Raw genomic sequence first — 26,886 nt, 5'->3', positions numbered from 1 at the left:
GAAATAAACATTTATTATTATAGTTTTCAAATTTTTTTGCATACATGAGCTCTAAAATTTTCATTTTCTATTTGCCTTATATCTTTTTTGTTTACGAGAAAAATGGGAGAGTGAAAACTCAAGTTTGGATCTGAAAAAAATTTTGAACATCCAAAATGGAAATGCACAAATGCTGAGAGAGATAATTCCAAAAATTATCTGTGATTTTTTAGGATAGGCCAAAAGTGAGTTGTTTGGCTCTTGTAACACAGGTTAACTTGAGAATTTTGTTTTTTCTACTCCTTCAAATTTTTGGATCATTAGGCCACATGCATCCTCAACATGTTTTTAGAATGCATATCCACCATACTTAAAACATGTTAGGATCACTTAGAAGTCTCTTTCCTATAAAATTCCACCTAGCTATTATTAGCAGTTGTACTAGTGGAATTTCCCAAATATGGATAACAAAACTTAAGAGTTCATTTTTAGTGCGTGAAATAAACATTTATTATTATAGTTTCAATTTTTTTTGCATACATGAGGATAAAAATTTTCATTTTCTATTTGCCTTATATCTTTTTTGTTTACGAGAAAAATAGAAGAGTGAAAACTCAAGTTTGGATCTGAAAAAAATTTTGAACATCTAAAATGGTAATGCACATTTTGAACATCTAAAATGGCTACTTGTATCCTCAACATGTTTCTTGCATGCATATCCACCACACTTAAAACATGATAGGATGAGTTAGAAGTCTCTTTCCTATAAAATTCCACCAAGCTATTATTAGCGGTTGTACTAGTGGAATTTCCCAAACATGGATAAACAAACTTTGGATTTTAATTTTAGTGCGTGAAATAAACTTTTATTATTATAGTTTTCAAATTTTTTTGCCTTCATGAGCTCTAAAATTTTCATTTTCTATTTAGCTTATATCTTTTTTATTTACGAGAAAAATGGGAGAGTGAAAACTCAAGTTTGGATCTGAAATAAAATTGGAACATCCAAAATGGAAATGTACAAATGCTGAGAGAGATAATTCCAAAAAGTATCTATGATTTTTAAGGATAGGCAAAAAGTGGGTTGTTTGGCTCTGGTAACATACGTTAACTTGAGAGACTAATTTTTTCTACTCGAAATTTTTGGATCATTAGGCCACATGCATCCTCAACATGTTTTTGGAATGCATATCCACCATACTTAAAACATGTTAGGATCACTTAGAAGTCTCTTTCCTATAAAATTCCACCTAGCTATTATTAGCGGTTGTACTAGTGGAATTTCCCAAACATGGATAACAAAACTTAAGAGTTCATTTTTAGTGCGTGAAATAAACATTTATTATTATAGTTTCAAATTTTTTTGCATACATGAGGATAAAAAATTTCATTTTCTATTTGCCTTATATCTTTTTTGTTTACGAGAAAAATAGGAGAGTGAAAACTCAAGTTTGGATCTGAAAAAAATTTTGAACATCTAAAATGGTAATGCACATTTTGAACATCTAAAATGGCTACTTGCATCCTCAACATGTTTCTTGCATGCATATCCAACACACTTAAAACATGATAGGATGAGTTAGAAGTCTCTTTCCTATAAAATTCCACCAAGCTATTATTAGCGATTGTACTAGTGGAATTTCCCAAACATGGATAAACAAACTTTGGATTTTAATTTTAGTGCGTGAAATAAACATTTATTATTATAGTTTTCTAATTTTTTTGCATTCATGAGCTCTAAAATTTTCATTTTCTATTTAGCTTATATCTGTTTTGTTTACGAGAAAAATGGGAGAGTGAAAACTCAAGTTTGGATCTGAAATAAAATTGGAACATCCAAAATGGAAATGTACAAATGCTGAGAGAGATAAGTCCAAAAAGTATCTATGATTTTTAAGGATAGGCAAAAAGTGGGCTGTTTGGCTCTGGTAACACACGTTAACTTGAGAGTTTAATTTTTTCTACTCCTTAAAATTTTTGGATCATTAGGCCACTTGCATCCTCAACATGTTTCAGGCATGCATATCCACCACACTTAAAACATGTTAGGATCATTTAGAAGTCCTTTTCATATAAAATTCCACCAAGCTATTATTAGAATTTGTACTAGTGGAATTTCCCAAACATGAATGACAAAACTTTGGAGTTCATTTTTAGTGCGTGAAATAAACATTATTATTATAGTTTTCAATTTTTGTTGCATACATGAGCAATAAAATTTTCATTTTGTTGCGATATATTTGCCTTATATTTTTTTTGTTTACTAGAAAAATGGGAGAGTGAAAACTCAAGTTTGGATCTGAAAAAAAATTTGAACATTCAAAATGAAAATCCACAAAAGCTGAGAGAGATAATTCAGAAAAGTATCTGTGATTTTTAAGGATAGGCAAAAAGTGGGTTGTTTGGCTCTGGTAACACATGTTAACTTGAGAATTTAATTTTTTTCTACTCCTTGAAATTTTTGCATCATTAGGCCACTTGTGTCCTCAACATGTTTCTTGCATGCATATCCACCACACTTAAAACATGTTAGAATCAGTTAGAAGTCTTTTTCCTATAAAATTCCACCAAGCTTTTATTAGGGGTTGTACTAGTGGAATTTCCCTAACATGGATAACAAAACTTTGGGGTTCATTTTTAGTGCGTGAAATAAATATTTATTATTATAGTTTTCTAATTTTTTTGCATACATGAGCTCTAAATTTTTAATTTTGTTGTGATCTATTTTGCCTTATATCTTTTTTGTTTACTAGAAAAATGGGAGAGTGAAAACTCAAGTTTGGATTTGAAAAAAAATTTGAAAATTCAAAATGGAAATCCACAAAAGCTTAGAGAGATAATTCAGAAAAGTATCTGTGATTTTTAAGGACAGGCAAAAAGTGGGTTGTTTGGCTCTTGTAACACACGTTAACTTGAGAATTTAATTTTTTCTACTCCTTGAAATTTTTGCATCATTAGGCCACTTGTATCCTCAATATGTTTCTTGCATGCATATCCACCACACTTAAAACATGTTAGGATCAGTTAGAAGTCTTTTTCCAATAAAATTCCACCAAGCTATTTTTAGGGGTTGTACTAGTGGAATTTCCCAAACATGCATAACAAAACTTTGGGGTTCATTTTTAGTGCGTGAAATAAACATTTATTGTTATAGTTATCTAATTTTTTGCATACATGAGCTCTAAAGTTTTAATTTTGTTGTGATCTATTTTCCTTATATCTTTTTATGTTTACGAGAAAAATGGGAGAGTGAAAACTCAAGTTTGTATCTGAAAAAAAATTTGAGCATCCAAGATGGAAATACACAAATGCTGAGAGAGATAATTCCAAAAAGTATCTGTGATTTTTAAGGATAGGCAATAAGTAGGTTGTTTGGCTCTAGTAAATATCCAACCGCATGTTAACTCGAGAATTTAATTTTTTCTACTCCTTGAAAGTTTTTTTATCATTAGGTCACTTGCATCCTCAACATGTTTCTGGCATGCATATCCACCACATTTAAAATATTTTAGGATCACTTAGAAGTCTCTTTCCTATCAAATTCCACCAAACTATTAGCGGTGGTAGTAGTGGAATTTCCCAAACATGGATAACAAAACTTTGGATTTCATTTTTAGTGCATGAATTAATTTTCTTCACTTACATTTATTATAGTTTTCAATTTTTTTTGCATACATAATAAACTCTAAAATTTTCATTTTGTAGCGATCTAATTGCCTTATATCTTTTTTGTTTACAAGAAAAATGGGAGAGAGTGAAAACTCAAGTTTGGATCTGAAAAAAAAATTTGAACATCCAACATGGAAATACACTAATGCTGAGAGAGATAATTCAAAAAAGTATCTGTGATATTTAAGGATTGGAAAAAAAGTGGGTTGTTGGGTTCTAGTAAATATCCAACCACACGTTAACTTTAGAATTTAATTTTGTCTACTCCTTGAAATTTTTGGATCATTACGTCACTTGAATCCTCAACATGTTTCTGGCATGGATATCCACCACATTTAAAATGTGTTAGGATGTTAGATGTCTCTATCCTATAAAATTCCACCCAGCTATTAGGGGTTGTACTAGTGGAATTTCCCAAACATGGATAAGAAAACTTTGGAGTTAATTTTAAGTGTGTGAAATAATTTTCTTCACTTACATTTATTATAGTTTCCAAAAATTTTTCCATACACAATAAACGCTAAAATTTTCATTTTGTTGCTATCTGTTTGCCTTATATATTTTTTGTTTACAAAAAAAATGAGAGAGAGTAAAAACTCAAGTTTGGATCAGAAAAAAAAATTTTAACATCCAAGATGGAAATGCACAAATACTGAGAGAGTTCATTCCAAAAAGTATATGTGATTTTTAAGGATAGGCCAAATGTGGGTTGTTTGGTAAATATAAATATCCAACCACACGTTAACTTGAGAATTTAATTTTTTCTACTGCTTTGAAATTTTTGGATCATTAGGTCACTTGCATCTTCAACATGTTTCTGGCATGGATATCCGCCACATTTAAAACATGTTAGGATCAATTAAAGTCTCTTTCCTATAAAATTCCACCAAGCTATTAGGGGTTGACCTAGTGGAATTTCCCAAACATGGATAACAAAACTTTGGAGTTCTTTTTTAGTGCGTGAAATAATTTTCTTCACTTACATTTATTATAGTTTTCAAAATTTTTTGCATACATAATAAACTCAAAAATTTTTATTTTTTTGCGATCTATTTGCCTTATATCTTTTTTGTTTACGAGAAAAAAGGGAGAGAGTGAAAACTCAAGTTTGGATCAGAAAAAAAAAATCGTACATCCAAAATTGATATGCTCAAATGCTGAGAGAGATAAGTCCAAAAAATAACTGTGATCTTTAAGGATAGGTAAAAAGTGGGTTTTTTGGCTCTGGTAAATATCCAACCACACATTAACTTGAGAATTTAATTTTTTCTATTCCTTCAAATTTTTGGATCATTAGGTCACTTGCATCCTCAACATGTTTCTTACATGCAATTCCACCACATTTTAAACATGTTAGGATCAGCTAGAAGTCTTTTTCCTACAAAATTCTACCAAGCTATTAGGGGTTGTACTAGTAGAATTTCCCAAACATGGATAACAAAACTTTGGAGTTCATTTTTAGTGCGTGAAATAATTTTCTTCACTTACATTTATTATAGTTTTCAAATTTTTTTGCATACATAATAAACTCTAAAATTTTCATTTTGTTGCTATCTGTTTGCCTTATATCTTTTTTGTTTACGAGAAAAATGGAAGAGAATGAAAACTCAAAATTAGATCAGAAAAAAAAATTTGAACATCCAAAATGGAAATGCACAAATGCAGAGAGAGATAATTCCAAAAAGTATCTGTGATTTTTAAGGATAGGCAAAAAGTGGGTTGTGTGGCTCTGATAAATATCCAACCACATGTTAACTTGAGAATTTAATGTTTTCTACTCGAAATTTTGGATCATTAGGTCACTTGCATCCTTAGCATGTTTCTATCATGTATATCCACTACATTTAAAACATGTTAGGATCAGTTAGAAGTCTCTTTCCTATAAAATTCCACCAAGCTATTAGGTGTTGTACTAGTGGAATTTCCTAAACATGGATAAAAAAACTTTGGAGTTCATGTTTAGAGCGTGAAATAATTTTCTTCACTTACTTTTATTATAGTTTTCAATTTTTTTCATATATAATAAACTCTAAAATTTTTATTTTCTTGCGATCTATTTGCCTTATATCTTTTTTGTTTACGAGAAAAATGGGAGAGAGTGAAAACTCAAGTTTGGATCTGAAAAAAAATATTTAACATCCAAAATGGAAATGCACAAATGCTGAGAGAGATAATTCCAAAAAGTATCTGTGATTTTTAAGGATAGGCAAAAAATTGGTTGTTTGGTTCTGGAAAATATCCAACCACACGTTAGCTTGGGAATTAAATTTTTCTACTCCAAATTTTTGGATCATTAGGTCACTTGTATCCTCAACATGTTTCTGGTATGCATATCCACCACATTTAAAACATGTTAGGATTAGTTAGAAGTCTCTTTACAATAAAATTCCACCAAACTATTAGGGGTTGTACTTGTTGAATTTCCCAAACATGGATAACAAAACTTTGGAGTTCATTTTTAGTACATGAAATAACTTTCTTAACTTACATTTATTTTAGTTTTCAATTTTTTTTGCATACACAATAAACTCTAAAATTTTAATTTTGTTGTGATTTATTTTCCTTACATCTTTTTTGTTTACGAGAAAAATGGGAGAGAGCGAAAACTCAAGTTATGATCTGAAAAAATATTTGAACATCCAAAATGGAAATGCACAAATGCTAAGAGAGATAATACCAAAAAGTATCTCTGATTTTAAAGGATAGGCAAAAAGTGGTTTGTTTGGCTCTAGTAAATATCCAACCACACATTAACTTGAGAATGTAATTATTTCTACTCCTTAAAATTTTTGGATCATTAGGTCACTTGCATCCTCAACATGTTTCTGGAATGCATAGCCACCACATTTTAAACAAGTTAGGGTTAGTTAGAAGTCTCTTTCCTTTAAAATGCCACGAAGCTATGAGGGGTTGTACAAGTGGAATTTCCAAAACATGGATAACAAAACTTTGGAGTTCATTTTTAGTGCGTAAAATATTTTTCTTCACTTACATTTATTATAGTTTTCAATTTTTTTTGCATACATAATTAGCTCTAAAATTTTCATTTTGTTGCGATCTATGTGCCTTATTCCTTTTTTGTTTATGAGAAAAATGGGAGAGAGTAAAATCTCAAGTTTGGATCCGAAAAATTTGAAAATCCTAAATGGAAATGCATAAATTCCGTGACAGATAACTCCAAAAATATCGTGATTTTTAGGGATAGGCAAAAAGTGGGTTGTTTGGCTCTGGTAAATATCAACACACTCGTTAACTTGAGAATTTCATTTTATCTACTCCTTGAAATTTTTGGATCATTAGGATCAGTTAGAAGTGTCATTCCTATAAAATTCTACCAAGCTATCAGGGGTTGTAATAGTGGAATTTCCCAAACATGGATAACAAAACTTTGGAGTTCATCTTTAGTGCGTGAAATAATTTTCTTCACTAAAATTTATTATTGTTTTCAAATTTTTTTGCATACATAATAAACGCTAAAATTTTCATTTCTAACTATCAATTTGCCTTATATCTTTTTTATTTACGAGAAAAATCGGTGAGAGTGCAAACTCAAGTTTGGATCAGAAAAAAAAATTTGAACATCCAAAATGGAAATGCACAAATGCTGAGAGAGATAATTCCAAAAACTATCAGTTATTTTTAAGGATAGGAAAAAAGTGGGATGTTTTGCTCTTGTAAATATCCAACAACACGTTAACTTGAGAATTAAATTTTTTGTACTCTTTGAAATTTTTGGATCATTAGGTCACTTGCATCCTCAACCTGTTTCTGGCATGCATATCCACCACATTTAAAACATGTTAGGATCAGTTAGAAGTCTCTTTCCAATTAAATTCCACCAAGCTATTACGGGTTTACTAGTGGAATTTCCCAAACATGGATAACAAAACTTTGGAGTTCATTTTTAGTACATCAACTAATTTTCTTCATTTATATTTATTATAGTTTTCAATTTTTTTTCATACTTAATTAACTCTAAAATTTTCATTTTGTTGCAATCTATTTGCCTTAAATCTTTTTTGTTTACGAGAAAAATGGGAGAGAGAGAAAACTCATCTTTCGATCTAAAAAAAAAAATTTGAACATAAAAAATGGAAATACATAAATGCTGAGATAGATAATTCCTAAAAGTATCTGTGATTTTTAAGGATAGGCAAAATGTGGGTTGTTTGGCTCTGGTAATTATTGAACCACACGTTAACTTGAGAATTTAATTTTTTTCTACTCGAAATTTTTGGATCATTAGGTCACTTGCATCCTCAACATGTTTGTGGCATGCATTTTCACCACATTTACAACATGTTAGGATCAGTTAGAAGTCTCTTTCCTATAAAATTCTACCAAGTTATTAGGGGTTGTACTAGTGGAATTTTGCAAACATGGATAACAAAACTTTGGCGTTCATTTTTAGAGTTTGAAATAATTTTCTTCAATTGCATTTATTATAGTTTTCAAATTTTTTTTCTTACATAATAAACTCTAAAATTTTCATTTTGTTGCTATCTATTTGCCTTATATCTTTTTTGTTTACGAGAAACATGGGAGAGAGTGAAAACTCAGGTTTGGATCTCAAAAAAAAATTTGAACATCCAAAATGGTAAAGCACAAATGTAGATAGAGAAAATTTCAAAAAGTATCTGTGATTTTTAACGATAGACAAAAAGTGGGTTGTTTGGCTCTGGTAAATATCCAACCACAAGTTAACTTGAAAATTTAACTTTTTCTACTAGAAATTTTTAATCATTAGGTCACTTGCATCCTCAACAACATGTTTCTAGCATGTATATCCACCACATTTAAAACATGTTAGGATCAGTTAGAAGTCTCTTTCCTATAAAATTCCACCAAGCTATTAGGGGTTGTACTAGTGGAATTTCCCAAACATGGATAACAAAAATTTGGAGTTCATTTTTAGAGCGTGAAATAATTTTCTTCACTTACATTTATTATAGTTTTCAAATTTTTTTGCATATATAATAAATTCTAAAATTTTTATTTTGTTGCGATCTATTTGCCTCATATCTTTTTTGTTTATAAGAAAAAGAGGAGAGAGTGAAAACTCATGTTTGGATCAGAAAAAAAAATTATAACATCCAAAATTGAAATGCACAAATGCTGAGAGAGATAGATCCAAAAAGTATCTATGATTTTTAAGGATAGGCAAAAAGTGGGTTGTTTGGCTCTGGTAAATATCCAACCACACGTTAACTTGAGAATTTAATTTTTTCTACTCCTTGAAATTTTTCGATTATTAGATCACTTGCATCCGCAGATTGTTTCTATCTTGCATATCCACCACATTTAAAACATGTTAGGATCAGTTATAAGTCTCTTTCCTATAAAATTCCACCAAGCTATTAGGGGTTGTACTTGTTGAATTTCCCAAACATGGATAACAAAACTTTGGAGTTCATTTTTAGTGCGTGAAATAATTTTCTTCACTTACACTATTTTAGTTTTCAATTTTTTTTTCATACATAATAAACTCAAAATTTTTTATTTTGATGTGAACTAATTGCACTATATCTTTTTTGTTTACGAGAAAAATGGGTGAGAGTGAAAACTCTCAAGTTTGGATCTGAAAAAAAAATTTGGAACATCCAAATGGAAATGCACAAATGCTAAGATAGATAATTCCAAAAGGCAACTGAGATTTGTAAGGATAGGCAAAAAGTTGGTTGCTTGGCTCTGGTAAATATCCAACCACACGTTAACTTGAGAATTTAATTTTTTCTACTCCTTGAAAGTTTTGGATCATTAGGTCACATGCATCCTCAACATGTTTCCAGCATGCATATCTACCACATTTAAAACATGTTATGATCTGTTAGAAGTCTCTTTCCTATAAAATTCCAACAAGCTATTACGGGTTGTACTAGTGGAATTTCCCAAACAGGGATCACAAAACTTTGGAGTTCATTTTTAGTGCGTGAAAATTTTTTCTTCTATTACATTTATTATAGCTTTCAATTTTTTTTGCACACATAATAAGCTCTAAAATTTTTCTTTTGATGCGAACTAATTGGTCTATATCTTTTTTGTTTACAAGAAAAATGGGAGAGAGTGAAAACTCAAGTTTGGATCTGAAAAAAAATTTGAACTTCCAAAATGGAAATGCACAAATGCTGAGAGAGATAATTCCAAGAGGTATATGTGATTTGTAAGATAGGCAAAAAGTTGGTTGTTTGGCTCTGGTAAATATCCAACCACACGTTAACTTGAGAATTCAATTTTTTCTACTCCTCGAAAGTTTTGGATCATTAGGTCACTTGCATCCTCAACATGTTTCTAGCATGCATATCAACCACATTTAAAACATGTTATGATCTGTTAGAAGTCTCTTTCCTATAAAATTCCAACAAGCTATTACGGGTTGTAATAGTGCAATTTCCCAAACATGGATAACAAAACTTTGGACTTCATTTTCTGTGCGTGAAATAATTTTCTTCACTTACATTTATTATAGTTTTCAAATTTTCTTGCATACATAATAAACTCTCAAATTTTTATTTTGTTGCGATCTTTTTGCCTTATATCTTTTTTGTTTACGAGATAAATGGGAGAGAGTGAAAACTCAAGTTTGGATCAAAAACAAAATTTGAACATCCAAAATGGAAAGGCACAAATGCTGAGAGAGATAATTCCAAAAAGTATCTATGATTTTTAAGGATAGGCAAAAAGTGGGTTGTTGGGTTCTGGTAAATATCCAACCACACGTTAACTTTAGAATTTAATTTTTTCTACTGATTGAAATTTTTGGATCATTAGGTCACTTGCATCCTCAACATGTTTCTGGCATGCATATCCGCCACATTTAAAACATGTTAGGATCAGTTCAAAGTCTCTTTCCTATAAAGTTCCACCCAGCTATTACGGGTTGAAGTTGTGGAATTTCCCAAACATGGATAACAAAACTTAGGAGTTCATGTTTAGTGCGTAAAATAATTTTCTTCACTTACATTTATTATAGTTTTCATTTTTTTGCATACATAATAAACTCTTAAATTTTCATTTTGTTGCGAGCTGTTTGCCTGATATCTTTTTTCTTGACGAGAAAAATGGGAGAGAGTGAAAACTCATGTTTGGATCTAAAAAAAAAATTTGAACATCCAAAATGGAAATGCACAATTGCTGAGAGAGATAATTCCAAAATGTATCTGTGACTTTTAAGGATAGGTAAAAAGTGGGTTGTTTGGCTCTGGTAAATATCCAACCACACGTTTACTTGAGAATTTAATTATTTCTACTCCTTGAAATTTTTGGATCATTACGTCGCTTGCATCCTCAACATGTTTTTGGCATGCATATCCACCACATTTTAAACATGTTAGGATCAGTTCGATGTCTCTTTCCTTTAAAATGCCACCAAGCTATGAGGGGTGTACAAGTGGAATTTCCCAAACATGGATAAGAAAACTTTGGAGTTCATTTTTAGTGCGTAAAATATTTTTTTCAATTAAATTTATTATGCTTTTCAAATTTTTTTGTGTACATAATTAACTCTAAAATTTTTATTTTGTTGCGATCTATTTGCCTTATATCTTTTTTGTTTACGAGAAAAATTTGAGAGAGCGAAAACTTAAGTTTTGATCTGAAAAAAAAATATGAATATCCAAAAGGGAAATGCATAAATGCTGAGAGAGATAATTCCAAAAACTATCTGTGATTTTTAAGGATAGGCAAAAAGTGGGTTGTTTGGCTCTGGTAAATATCCAACCACTTGTTAACTTGAGAATTAAATTTTTTCTACTCCTTGAAACTTTTGGAACATTAGGTCACTTGTATCCTCAACATATTTCTGGCATGCATTTCCACCACATTTAAAACATGTTAGGATCAGTTAAAAGTCTCTTTCCTATGAAATTCTACGAAGCTATTAGGCGTTGTACTAGTGGAATTTTTCAAACTTGGATAACAAAACTTTGGAGTTCATATTTAATGCGTGAAATAATTTTTGTCACTTACATTTATAATAGTTTTCAAATTTTTTTGCATACATAATTTATTCTAAAATTTCCATTTTGTTCTTATTTATTTGCCTTATATCTTTTTTGGTTACGAGAAAAATTGGAGAGAGTGAAAACTCAAGTTTGGATCTGAAAAAAAAAATTTGAACATCCAAAATGGAAATGCGCAAATGCTGAGAGAGGTAATTCCAAAAAGTATCTGTGATTTTTAAGGATAGACAAAAAGTAGGTTGTTTGGCTTTGGTTATAATCCAAGCACACGTTAACTTGAGAATTTATATTTTTTCTACTCGAAATTTTTGGATCATTAGGTCACTTGCACCCTCAACATGTTTTGGGCATGCCTATCCACCACATTTAAAACATGTTAGGATCAGTTAGAAGTCTCTTTCCAATAAAATTCCACCAAGCTATTAGGAGTTGTACTAGTGGAATTTCCCCAAAATTGATAACAAAACTTTGGAGTTCATTTTTATTGCATGAAATAATTTTCTTCTCTTACATTTATTTTAGCTTTTAAATTTTTTTGCAAAGATAATAAACTCTAAAATTTTAATTTTGTTTCGATCTATTTGCCTTACATCTTTTTTGTTTACGAGAAAAATGGGAGAGAGTGAAAACTCAAGTTTGGATCTGGAAAAAAAAATTTGAACATCCAAAATGGAAATGCCCAAATGCTTAGAGTGATAATTCCAAAAAGTATCTGTGATTTTTAAGGATAGGCAAAAAGTGGGTTGTTTGGCTCTGGTAAATATTCAACCTCACGTTAACTTGAGAATTTAATTTTTCTACTCCTTCAAATTTTTTTATCATTAGGTCACTTGCATCCTCAATATGTTTCTGGCATGCATATCACCAGATTTAAAACATGTTAGGATCAGTTCGAAGTCTCTTTCTCATAAAATTCCACGTAGCTATTAGGGGTTGTACTTGTGGAATTTCCCAAACATGGATAACAAAACTTTGGAGTTCATTTTTAGTGCGTAAAATAATTTTCTTCACTTAAATTTATGTTAGTTGTCAAATTTTTTTGCATACATAATTAACTCTAAAATTTTCATTTTGTTGCGATCTATTTGCCTTATATCTTTTTTGTTTACGAGAAAAATAGGAGAGTGAAAACTCAAGTTTGGATCTGAAAAAAAAATTTGAACATCCAAAATGGAAATGCACAAATGTTGAAAGAGATAATTCAAAAAAGTATCTGTGATTCTGAAGGATAGGCATAAAAGTGGGTTGGTGGGTTCCAGTAAATATCCAACCACACGTTAACTTTAGAATTTAATTTTTTCAACTGCCTGAAAATTTTGGATCATTAGGTCACTTGCATCCTCAACATGTCCCTGGAATGCATATCCGCCACATTTAAAACATGTTAGGATCAGTTCAAAGTCTCTTTCGTATAAAACTCCACCCAGCTATTAGGGGTTGAAGTTGTGGAATTTCCCAAACATGGATAACAAAACATTGGAGTTCATTTTTAGTGCATGAAAAAAATTTCTTCACTTACATTTATTTTAGTTTTCTAATTTTTTTGCATACATAATAAACTCTAAATATTTCATTTTGTGGTGATCTTTTTGCCTTATATCTTTTTTGTTTACGAGAAAAATAGGAGAGAGTGAAAACTCAAGTTTGGATTTAAAAAAAAAAATGAACATCCAAAATGGGAATGCACAAATGCTGAGAGAGATAATTCCAAAAATTATTTGTGATTTTTAAGGATAGGCAACAAGTGGGTTGTTTGGCTCTCGTAAATATCCAACCACACATTAACTTGAGAATTTAATTTTTTCTACTGCTTGAAATTTTTGGAACATTAGGTCACTTGTATCCTCAACATGTTTCTGGCATGCATTTCCACCACATTTAAAACATGTTAGGATTAGTTTGAAGTCTCTTTCCTATAAAATTCTATGAAGCTATTGGAGGTTGTACTAGTGGAATTTCCCAAACATGTATAACAAAACTTTGGAGTTCATATTTAGTGCATGAAATAATTTTCTTCACTTACATTTATAATAGTTTTCAAATTTTTTTGCATACATAATATATTCTAAAATTTTCATTTTGTTGCGATCTATTTGCCTTATATCTTTTTCGTTAATGAGAAAAATGGGAGAGACTGAAAACTCAAGTTTGGATCTGAAAAAAAAATTTGAACATCCAAAATGGAAATGCACAAATGCTGAGAGAGATAATTCCAAAGAATATCTGTGATTTTTAAGGATATGCAAAAAGTGGGTTGTTTGGCTCATGTAAATATCCAACCACACGTTAACTTGAGAATTTATTTTTTTTACTCCTTGAAATTTTTGGATCATTAGGTCACTTGTATCCTCAATATGTTTCTGGCATGCATATCTACCACATTTAAAACATGTTAGGATCAGTTAGAAGTCTCTTTCCTATAAAATTCCATGTAGCTATTAGGGGTTGTACTTGTGGAATTTCCCAAACATGGATAACAAAACATTCGAGTTCATTTTTAGTCCGTAAAATAATTTTCTTCACTTAAATTTATTTTAGTTTTCAAATTTTTTTGCATACATAATGAACTCTAAAATTTTCATTTTGTTGTGATCTATTTGCCTTATATCTTTTTTGTTTATGAGAAAAATGGGAGAGAGTGAAAACTCAAGTTTGGATCTGAAAAAAAACTTTGAACTTCGAAATTGGAAATGCACAAATGCTGAGAGAGATAATTCCAAAAAGTATCTATGATTTTTAAGGATACACAAAAAGTGGGTTGTTGGGTTCTGGTAAATATCCAACCACACGTTAACTTTAGAATTTAATTTTTTCTACTGCTTGAAAATATTTGATTAATGGTCACTTGTGTCCTCAACATGTTTCTTGCATACATATTCGCCACATTTAAAATATGTTAGGATTTGTTCGAAGTCTCTTTCCTATAAAATTTCAGCCAGGAAATAGGGGTTGAACTTTTGGAATTTCACATACATGGATAACAAAATATTGGAGTTCATTTTTAGTGCGTGAAATGATTTTTTTCACTTACATTTATTTTAGTTTTCAATTTTTTTTCATACATAGTAAACTCCAAAATTTTTATTTCGTTGCGATCTATTTGCCTTATATCTTTTTTGTTTACGAGAAAAATAGGACAGAGTGAAAACTCAAGTTTGGATTTAAAAAAAAAATTGAACATCCAAAATGGGAATGCACAAATGCTGAGAGAGATAATTTGAAAAAGTATATGTGATTTTTAAGGATAGGCAAAAAGTGGGTTGTTGGGTTCTGGTAAATATCCAACCACACGTTAACTTTAGAATTTAATTTTTTCTACTCCTTGAAATTTTTGGATCATTCGGTCACGTGCATCCTCAACATGTTTCTGGCATGCATATCCACCACATCTAAAACATGTTGGGATCAATTAGAAGTCTCTTTCCTATAAAATTCCACGAATCTATTAGGGGTTGTACTAGTGGAATTTTCCAAACATGGATAACAAAACTTTGGAGTTCATTTTTAGTGCGTGAAATAATTTTCTTCACTTACATTTATTATAGTTTTTAATTTTTTTTGCATGCATAATAAACTCTAAAATTTTCTTTGTGTTGCTGTCTATTTTCATTATATCTTTTTTGTTTATGAGAAAAAAGGGAGAGAGTGAAAACTCAAGTTTGGATCAGAAAAAAAAAATTGAACTTCGAAAATGGATATGCACAAATACTGAGAGAGATAATTCCAAAAATTATCTGTGATTTTTAAGGATAGGCAAAAAGTGGGTTGTTTTGCTCTGGTAAATATCCAACCACACGTTAACTTGAGAATTTAATTTTTTCTACTCCTTGAAAAGTTTGGATCATTAGATCACTTGCAACCTCTAAATGTTTCATGCATGCATATCCACTACATTTAAAACATGTTAGGATCAGTTAGAATTCTCTTTCCTATAAAATTCCACCAAGCTATTAGGGGTTGTACTTGTAGAATTTCCCAAACGTGGATAAGAAAACTTTGGAGTTCATTTTTTGTGCGTAAAATAATTTTCTTCACTTACATTTATTTTAGTTTTCAAATTTTTTTGCATACATAATAAACTCTAAAATTTTCATTTTGTTGCGATCTATTTGCTTTATAATTTTTTTGTTTACGAGAAAAATGGGAGAGAGTGAAAACTGAAGTTTGGATCTAAAAAAAAAAATTTGAACATCCAAAATGGAAAGGCACAAATGCTGAGAGAGATAATTTCAAAAAAATCTCTGTGATTTTTATGGATAGGTAAAAAGTGGGTTATTTGGCTCTGGTAAATATTCAACCACACGTTAACTTGAGAATTTAATTTTTTCTACTCCTTGAAAATTTTGGATCTTTAGGTCTCTTTCATCGGTCTCTTTCATCCTCAACATGTTTCTGCCATTCATATCCACCACATTTTAAACATGTTAGGATCAGTTAGAAGTCTCTTTCCTATAAAATGCCACCAAACTATTAGGGGTTGTACAAGTGCAAGTTCCCAAACATGGATAACTCTAAAATTTTCATTTTGTTGTGATCTATTTGACTTTTTTTTTTGTTTACGGGATGAAGGGAGAGAGAAAACTCATAGTTTTTATTTATGAAAAAAGTGTACTTATAAAATGGAAATGCACAATGCAAAAATGTGTAGAGAGATAATTCCAAAGAGTGTGTGTAATTTTTAGGGATTTTAACTTCTTTTTAGTTTTTATATATCAGGTTTTGCAATCGTCGGAAAAAGGGAGAGGCGGGGGATTTTTAACTGAGTGTTGACTCCCAATCCATAACTTATTTCTTACCAAAATATAGCCCGTTACACATGATAAATCACTTTACAATCATATATGATTGTTAGGTCAGCTTTTTTGTAAATGGTCAAAATGATGGCTTGTTTGAGTCAGGAAAATTTCCCAGCGCACATCCACTTGAGAATTTGATGAGCGTATTTTATTCTTTTTAAAGCTTTGGATCCATAGGTCATTTGCATCTTTAATATGTTTCAAGCATGCATATCCATTTTTTAAACATGTGTAGAAGAAATCGTTTTCTTATAAAATTCTAAGCTATTAGGTTTCAACTAGTGGAATCTCTCAAACTTGGATAACAAAACTTTTGTGTTCATTTGTGGTGTGTGTATAAATTTTCTTTACTTACATTTTTATTATTGTTTTAAATTTTTTCCATACATAACCTCAAAAATACTCATTTCTTTGTGATCTATTTGCTTTTTTTTTTGTTTACGTGATGAAGGGAGAGAAAACCCAAAGTTTTGATTTAAGAAAAAAGTGTACATCTAAAATGAAAATGGACAATGCACAAATGTAGAGAGAGATAATTCCAAAGAGTGTCTATATTTTTTTGTGATTGTAAGCTCTTTTTTAATTTTTAACTAAATGTTGACTCCCAATTGATAAGTCTTTTCTTACAAAATATAGCCCGTTACGCTTGATAATTCACTTTACAATCATCTATGATTGTTAGGTCAGCTTTTTGTAATTGGGCAAAATAATGGCTTGTTTAACTCATGTAAATATCCCAATGCACGTCCACTTGAGAATTTAATGAGCTTTTGTTATTCTCTTTAACAACTTTGGATCCATAGGTCATTTGCATCTTTAACATATTTCAAGGATGTATATCCATTTTTAAAACATGTGTAGAAGAAATCTCTTTCTTATAAAATTCCATGCTATTAGGGTTGACTAGTGAAATTTCCCAAACTTGGATAACAAAAATTTTGTGTTCATTTGTGGAGTGTGAATAAATTTTCTTTACTTACATTTTTGTTATTGTTTTAAATTTTTTCCATACATAAAATCTAAAAATTCATTTTGTTGTGATCTATTTGCCTTTTTTTTGTACGGGATGAAGGGAGAGCGAAAACCCAATGTTTTGATTTAAAAAAAAGTGTACATCTAAAATGAAAATGGGCTATGCAAAAATGTAGAGAGATATAATTCCAAAGAGTGTCTGTAATTTTTGGGGATTTAAAGCTCTTTTTAGTTTTTATATCTCAAGTTTTGCAATCGTCGGGAAAAGGGGAGGCAGGGGATTTGTAACTGAGTGTTGACTCCCAATCCATAAGTCATTTCTTATAAAAAATATAGGCCGTTACGCATGATAAATCACTTTACAATCATCTATGATTGTTAGGTCAGCTTCTTGTAAATGGGCAAAATAATTGCTTGTTTGAGTCGGGTAAATACCCAGCACACGTCCACTTGAGTATTTAATATGCGTTTGTTATTCTCTTTAAAAGTTTTTGATCCATAGGTCATTCGCATCTTTAACATGTTTCAAACATGCATATCCAATTTTAAAACATGTGTAGAAGAAATTTCTTTCTTATAAAATTCCAAGCTATTAGGGTCGAACTAGTGGAATTTCCCAAACTTCGATAAGAAAACTTTTGTGTTCATTTGTGGTGTGTGAATAAATTTTCATTACTTAAATTTTTGTTATTGTTTTAAATTTTTTCCATACATAAACTCTAAAATTTTGATTTTGATGTGATCAATTTGCCTTTTTTTTTGTTTTTTAGGGGATGAAGGGAGAGTGAAAACCCAAAGTTTTAATTTAAGAAAAAATTGTAACTCTAAAATGGAAATACACAATGCACAAATGTAGAGAGAGACAATTCTGAAGAGTGTCTGTAATTTTTAGGGATTGTAAGAATTTTTTAGTTTTTATATCTCAGGTTTTGCAATCGTCGGGAAAACAGGGAGACGGGGGATTTTTAACTGAGTGTTGACTCCCATTCCATAAGTCATTTCTTACAAAAATATATCCCGTTACGTATGATCAATCACTTTAAATCATCTATGATTTTTCGGTCAGCTTTTTTGTAAATGGGAAAAATAATGGCTTGTTTGACTCGGGTAAATATCCCAGCGCATATGTACTTTAGAATTTAACAAGTGTTTGTTATTATTTTTAAAAACATTGGATCCATAGGTCATTTGCATCTTTAACATGTTTCAAGAATGCATATCCATTTTTAAAACATGTTTAGAAGAAATCTCTTTCTTATAAAATTACAAGCTATTAGGGTTGAACTTGTGGAATTTCCCAAACTTGGTTAACAAAACTTTTGTGTTCATTTTGGGTGTGTGAAAAAATTTTCTTTACTTACATTTTTGTTATTTTTTTGAATTTTTTCCATAAATAAACTCTAAAATTTTCATTTTGTTGTGATCTATTTGCCTTTTTTTTTGTTTACGGGATGAAGGAAGAGCGAAAACTCAAATTTTTTAGTTAAGAAAAAAGTGTACATCTAAAATGGAGATGCACAATGCACAAATGCAGAGAGAGATAATTCCAAAGAGTGCCTGTATTTTTTAGGGATTGTAAGCTCTTTTTTGTTTTTATATCTCAGTTTTTGCAATCATCGGGAAAAGGGGCAGGTGGGGGATTTTTAAATGAGTGTTGACTAAAAATCCATAAGTCATTTCTTAAAAAAATATAGCTCGCTACGCATGATAAATCACTTTACAATCATCTATAATTGTTAGGTCAGCTTTTTCTAAATGGGCAAAATAATGGCTTGTTTGACTCTGGTAAATATCCCAACGCATGTCCACTTGAAAATTTAATGAGCGTTTGTTATTATTTTTAAAAGCTTTGGATCCATTGGTCATTTGCATCTTTACATTTTTCAACCATGCATATCCATCTTTAAAACATGTGAGAAGAAATCTCTTTCTTATAAAATTCCAAGCTATTAGGGTTGAACTAGTGGAATTTCCCAAACTTGGATAACAAAACTTTTGTGTTCAATTGTGGTGTGTGAATAAATTTTCTTTACTTTCATTTTTGTTATTTTTTAAAATTTTGTCCATACATAAACCATAAAATATTCATTTTCTTATAATCTATTTACCTTTTTTTTTTTTAGTTTACGGGATGAAAGGAGAGTTAAAACCCAAAGTTTTGATTTAAGAAAAAAGTGTACCTCTAAAAAGGAAATGCACAAATGTAGAGAGAGATAATTCCAGAGAATGTCTGTAATTTTTAGGGATTGTAAGCTTTTTTTAGTTTATATATATCAGGTTTTGCAATCATCGGGAAAAGTGGGAGGCGGGGGATTTTTAACGACTCCCAATCCATAAGTCATTTCTTACAAAAATTTAGCCCGTTACACATGATAAATCACTTTACAATCATTTATGAATGTTAGGCCAACTTTTTGTAAATGGGCAAAATAATTGCTTGTTTGAGTCAGGTAAATACCCAGCACACGTCCACTTGAGTATTTAATATGCGTTTGTTATTCTCTTTAAAAGTTTTTGATCCATAGGTCATTTGCATCTTTAACATGTTTCAAACATGCATATCCAATTTTAAAACATGTGTAGAAGAAATTTCTTTCTTATAAAATTCCAAGCTATTAGGGTCGAACTAGTGGAATTTCCCAAACTTCGATAAGAAATCTTTTGTGTTCATTTGTGGTGTGTGAATAAATTTTCATTACTTAAATTTTGGTTTTGTTTTAAATTTTTTCCATACATAAACTCTAAAATTTTGATTTTGATGTGATCAATTTGCCTTTTTTTTTTGTTTTTTAGGGGATGAAGGGAGAGTGAAAACCCAAAGTTTTAATTTAAGAAAAAAGTGTAACTCTAAAATGGAAATTCACAATGCACAAATTTAGAGAGAGACAATTCCGAAGAGTGTCTGTAATTTTTAGGGATTGTAAGAATTTTTTAGTTTTTATATCTCAGGTTTTGCAATCGTCGGGAAAACAGGGAGACGGGGGATTTTTAACTGAGTGTTGACTCCCATTCCATAAGTCCTTTCTTACAAAAATATATCCTGTTACGCATGATCAATCACTTTAAATCATCTATGATTTTTCGGTCAGCTTTTTTGTAAATGGGAAAAATAATGGCTTGTTTGACTCGGGTAAATATCCCAGCGCATATGTACTTTAGAATTTAACAAGTGTTTGTTATTATTTTTAAAAACATTGGATCCATAGGTCATTTGCATCTTTAACATGTTTCAAGAATGCATATCCATTTTTAAAACATGTTTAGAAGAAATCTCTTTCTTATAAAATTACAAGCTATTAGGGTTGAACTTGTGGAATTTCCCAAACTTGGTTAACAAAACTTTTGTGTTCATTTTGGGTGTGTGAAAAAATTTTCTTTACTTACATTTTTGTTATTTTTTTGAATTTTTTCCATAAATAAACTCTAAAATTTTCATTTTGTTGTGATCTATTTGCCTTTTTTTTTGTTTACGGGATGAAGGAAGAGCGAAAACTCAAATTTTTTAGTTAAGAAAAAAGTGTACATCTAAAATGGAGATGCACAATGCACAAATGCAGAGAGAGATAATTCCAAAGAGTGCCTGTATTTTTTAGGGATTGTAAGCTCTTTTTTGTTTTTATATCTCAGTTTTTGCAATCATCGGGAAAAGGGGCAGGTGGGGGATTTTTAAATGAGTGTTGACTAAAAATCCATAAGTCATTTCTTAAAAAAATATAGCTCGCTACGCATGATAAATCACTTTACAATCATCTATAATTGTTAGGTCAGCTTTTTCTAAATGGGCAAAATAATGGCTTGTTTGACTCTGGTAAATATCCCAACGCATGTCCACTTGAAAATTTAATGAGCGTTTGTTATTATTTTTAAAAGCTTTGGATCCATTGGTCATTTGCATCTTTACATTTTTCAACCATGCATATCCATCTTTAAAACATGTGAGAAGAAATCTCTTTCTTATAAAATTCCAAGCTATTAGGGTTGAACTAGTGGAATTTCCCAAACTTGGATAACAAAACTTTTGTGTTCAATTGTGGTGTGTGAATAAATTTTCTTTACTTTCATTTTTGTTATTTTTTAAAATTTTGTCCATACATAAACCATAAAATATTCATTTTCTTATAATCTATTTACCTTTTTTTTTTTTAGTTTACGGGATGAAAGGAGAGTTAAAACCCAAAGTTTTGATTTAAGAAAAAAGTGTACCTCTAAAAAGGAAATGCACAAATGTAGAGAGAGATAATTCCAGAGAATGTCTGTAATTTTTAGGGATTGTAAGCTTTTTTTAGTTTATATATATCAGGTTTTGCAATCATCGGGAAAAGTGGGAGGCGGGGGATTTTTAACGACTCCCAATCCATAAGTCATTTCTTACAAAAATTTAGCCCGTTACACATGATAAATCACTTTACAATCATTTATGAATGTTAGGCCAACTTTTTGTAAATGGGCAAAATAATTGCTTGTTTGAGTCAGGTAAATACCCAGCACACGTCCACTTGAGTATTTAATATGCGTTTGTTATTCTCTTTAAAAGTTTTTGATCCATAGGTCATTTGCATCTTTAACATGTTTCAAACATGCATATCCAATTTTAAAACATGTGTAGAAGAAATTTCTTTCTTATAAAATTCCAAGCTATTAGGGTCGAACTAGTGGAATTTCCCAAACTTCGATAAGAAATCTTTTGTGTTCATTTGTGGTGTGTGAATAAATTTTCATTACTTAAATTTTGGTTTTGTTTTAAATTTTTTCCATACATAAACTCTAAAATTTTGATTTTGATGTGATCAATTTGCCTTTTTTTTTTGTTTTTTAGGGGATGAAGGGAGAGTGAAAACCCAAAGTTTTAATTTAAGAAAAAAGTGTAACTCTAAAATGGAAATTCACAATGCACAAATTTAGAGAGAGACAATTCCGAAGAGTGTCTGTAATTTTTAGGGATTGTAAGAATTTTTTAGTTTTTATATCTCAGGTTTTGCAATCGTCGGGAAAACAGGGAGACGGGGGATTTTTAACTGAGTGTTGACTCCCATTCCATAAGTCCTTTCTTACAAAAATATATCCTGTTACGCATGATCAATCACTTTAAATCATCTATGATTTTTCGGTCAGCTTTTTTGTAAATGGGAAAAATAATGGCTTGTTTGACTCGGGTAAATATCCCAGCGCATATGTACTTTAGAATTTAACAAGTGTTTGTTATTATTTTTAAAAACATTGGATCCATAGGTCATTTGCATCTTTAACATGTTTCAAGAATGCATATCCATTTTTAAAACATGTTTAGAAGAAATCTCTTTCTTATAAAATTACAAGCTATTAGGGTTGAACTTGTGGAATTTCCCAAACTTGGTTAACAAAACTTTTGTGTTCATTTTGGGTGTGTGAAAAAATTTTATTTACTTACATTTTTGTTATTTTTTTGAATTTTTTCCATAAATAAACTCTAAAATTTTCATTTTGTTGTGATCTATTTGCCTTTTTTTTTTTTTTGTTTTATGGGATGAAGGAAGAGCAAAAACTGAAATTTTTTAGTTAAGAAAAAAGTGTACATCTAAAATGGAGATGCACAATGCACAAATGCAGAGAGAGATAATTCCAAAGAGTGTCTGTATTTTTTAGGGATTGTAAGCTCTTTTTTGTTTTTATATCTCAGTTTTTGCAATCGTCGGGAAAAGGGGCAGGTGGGGGATTTTTAAATGAGTGTTGACTAACAATCCATAAGTCATTTCTTAAAAAAATATAGCTCGCTACGCATGATAAATCACTTTACAATCATCTAAAATTATTAGGTCAGCTTTTTCTAAATGGGCAAAATAATGGCTTGTTTGACTCTGGTAAATATCCCAGCGCATGTCCACATGAAAATTTAATGAGCGTTTGTTATTATTTTTAAAAGCTTTGGATCCATTGGTCATTTGCATCTTTAACATTTTTCAACCATGCATATCCATTTTTAAAACATGTGTAGAAGAAATCTCTTTGTTATAAAATTCCAAGCTATTGGGTTTGAACTAGTAGAATTTCCCAAACTTGGATAACAAAACTTTTGTGTTCAATTGTGGTGTGTGAATAAATTTTCTTTACTTTCATTTTTGTTATTTTTTAAAATTTTGTCCATACATAAACCCTAAAATATTCATTTTCTTATAATCTATTTACCTTTTTTTTTTAGTTTACGGGATGAAAGGAGAGTTAAAACCCAAAGTTTTGATTTAAGAAAAAAGTGTACCTCTAAAATGGAAATGCACAAATGTAGAGAGAGATAATTCCAGAGAATGTCTGTAATTTTTAGGGATTGTAAGCTTTTTTTAGTTTATATATATCAGGTTTTGCAATCATCGGGAAAAGGGGAGGCGGGGGATTTTTAACGACTTCCAATCCATAAGTCATTTCTTACAAAAATTTAGCCCGTTACGCATGATAAATCACTTTACAATCATTTATGATTGTTAGGCCAACTTTTTGTAAATGGGCAAAATAATGGCTTGTTTGACTCGGGTAAATATCCCAGCGCAATGTCCACTCGAGAATTTAATGATAGTTTGTGATTCTCTTTAAAAGCTTTGGATCAATAGGTTATTTGCATGTTTAACATATTTCAAGCATGCATATCCATTTTTAAAACCTATGTAGAAGAAATCTCTTTCTAATAAAATTCCAAGCTATTAGGGTTGAACTTGTGGAATTTCCCAAACTTGGATAACAAAAATTTTGTGTTCATTTGAGGTGTGTGAATAAATTTCCTTTTCTTTCATTTTTTTAATTTTTAAAAATTTTTCCATACATAAACTCTAAAATTTTCATTTTGATATGATCTATTTGCCTTTGTTTTGTTTATGGGATGATGGGAGAGCGAAAAACCAAAGTTTTTATTTAAGAAAAAAGTGTACATCTAAAATTGAAATGCACAATGCACAAATGTAGAGAGTGTTAATTCCAAAGAATGTCTGTAATTTTTAGGGATTGTAAGCTTTTTTTAGTTTTTATATCTCAAGTTTTGCTATCATCGGAAAAAGGGGGAGGCATGGGATTTTTAACTAAGTGTTGACTCCCAATCCATAAGTCATTTGTTACAAAAATATAGCTTGTTACACATGATAAATCACTTTACAATCATCTTTGATTGTTTGGTCAGCTTTTTGTAAATGGGAAAAACAATGGCTTGTTTGACCCGTGTAAATATCCCAACGCACGTCCACTTGAGAATTTAATGAGCATTTGTTATTCTCTTTAAAATCTTTGGATCCATAGTTCATTTTCATCTTTAACATGTTTCAAGCATGCATATCCATTTTTAAAACTTGTGTTGAAGAAATCTCTCTCATTTAATTCCAAGCTATTAGGGTTGAACTAGTGGAATTTCCGAAACCTGGGTAACAAAACTTTTGTGTTCATTTGTGGTGTGCGAATAAATTTTCTTTACTTACATTTTTATTATTGTTTTAATTTTTTTCCATAAATAAACTCTAAAATTTTCATTTTGTAGTTATCTATTTGCCTTTTTTTTCCTTTTACGGGATGAAGGGAGAGCGAAAACCCAAAGTTTTGATTTCAAAAAACGGGTACATCTAAAATGGAAATGCACAATGCACAAATGTAGAGAGACACAATTCCAAAGAGTGTCTATAATTTTTAGGGATTGTAAGCTCTTTTTAGTTTTTATATCTCAAGTTTAGCAATCGTCGGGAAAAGGAGGAGGCGGGGGATTTTTAACTGAGTGTTTACTCCCAATCCATAAGTCATTTCATATAATAATATAGCCCGTTACATATGATAAATCACTTTACAATCATCTATGATTGTTAGGCCAACTTTTTTTAAATGGAAAAAATAATGGCTTGTTTGACTCGGGTAAATATCCCAGCGCACGAATTTAATGACCGTTGCTTATTCTCTTTAAAAGCTTTTGATCCATAGGTCATTTGCATCTTTAACAAGTTTCAAGCATGCATATCCATTTTTAAAACATGTGTAGAAGAAATCTCTTTCTTATAAAATTCCAAGCTATTAGGGTTGAATTAGTGGAATTTCCAAAACCAGGATAACAAAACTTTTTTCTTCATTTGTGGTGTGTTAATAAATTTTCTTTACTTACATTTTTGTTATTGTTTTAAATTTTTTCCATACACAAACTCAAAAATTTTCATTTTGTTGTGATCTATTAGCCAATTTTTTGTTTACGGGATGAAGGGAGAGCGAAAACGCAAAGTTTTGATTTAAGATAAAAGTGTACATCTAAAATGAAAATGCACAATGCACAAATATAGAGAGAGATAATTCCAAAGAGTGTCTGTAATTTTTAGGGATTGTAAGCTCTTTTTAGTTCTTATATCTCAGGTTTTTCAATCGTCGGGAAAAGGGGGGAAGCTGGGGATTGTTAATTGAGTACTGACTCCCAATCCTTAAGTCATTTCTTAAAAAAATATAGCCCGTTACGCATGATAAATCATTTTACAATCATCTATGATTCTTTGGTGAGCTTTTTGTTAATGGTCAAAATAATGGCTTTTGTGACTCTGGTAAATATCCCAACACACGTCAGCTTGAGAATTTAATGAGCGTTTGTTATTCTCTTAAAAGCTTTGGATCCATAGGTCATTTGCTTCTTTAACATGTTTCAAGCATGCAGATCCATTTTTGAAACATGTGTAGAAGAAATCTCTTTCTCATAAAATTCCAAGCTATTAGGGTTGAACTAGTGGAATTTCCCAAACCTGTGTAAAAAAACTTTTGTGTTCATTTGTGGTCTGTTAATAAATTTTCTTTACTTAAATTTTTGTTATTGTTTTAAATTTTTTCCATTCATAAACTCTAAAATTTTCATTTTGAAGTGATCTTTTTGCCTTTTTTTTTTTTACGGGATGAAGGGAGAGCGAAAACCCAATGTTTTGATTTAAGAAAAAAGTGTACATCTAAAATGGAAATGCACAATGCACAAATGTAGAGAGAGATAATTCCAAAGAGTTTCTATAATTTTTAGGGATTGGAAGCTCTTTTTAGTTTTTATATCTCAGGTTTTGCAATCGTTGGGAAAAGAGGGAGGCGGGGGATTTTTAACTGAGTGTTGACTCCCAATCCATAAGTCATTTCTTACAAAAATATAGCCCGTTACGCATGATAAATCACTTTACAATCATCTTTGATTGTTAGGTTTGGTTTTTTTAAATGGGAAAAATAATGGCTTGTTTGACTCGGGTAAATATCCTAGTTCACGTCCATTTGAGAATTTAATAAGCGTTTGTTATTTGGATCCATAGGTCATTTGCATCTTTAACACGTTTCAAGGATGCATATCCATTTTTAAAACATGTGTAGAAGAAATCTCTTTCTTATAAATTGTAAGCTATTAGGGTTGATTTAGTGGAATTTCCAAAGCCTGGATAACAAAACTTTTGTGTTCGTTTGTGGTGTATTAATAAATTTTCTTTACTTAGATTTTAGTTATTGTTTTATATTTTTTCCATACACAAACTCTAAAATTTTCATTTTTTGTGATCTATTTTCCTTTT

Source organism: Aristolochia californica, unplaced genomic scaffold (assembly GCF_029961685.1).
Source record: "Aristolochia californica isolate CCGP_79_NKW_82.1479 unplaced genomic scaffold, dmAriCali1.0.hap1 SCAF_4, whole genome shotgun sequence".
Taxonomy (NCBI): domain Eukaryota; kingdom Viridiplantae; phylum Streptophyta; class Magnoliopsida; order Piperales; family Aristolochiaceae; genus Aristolochia; species Aristolochia californica.
The sequence above is the reverse complement of the archived record's forward strand: the minus strand, read 5'-3'. Positions refer to the sequence as shown.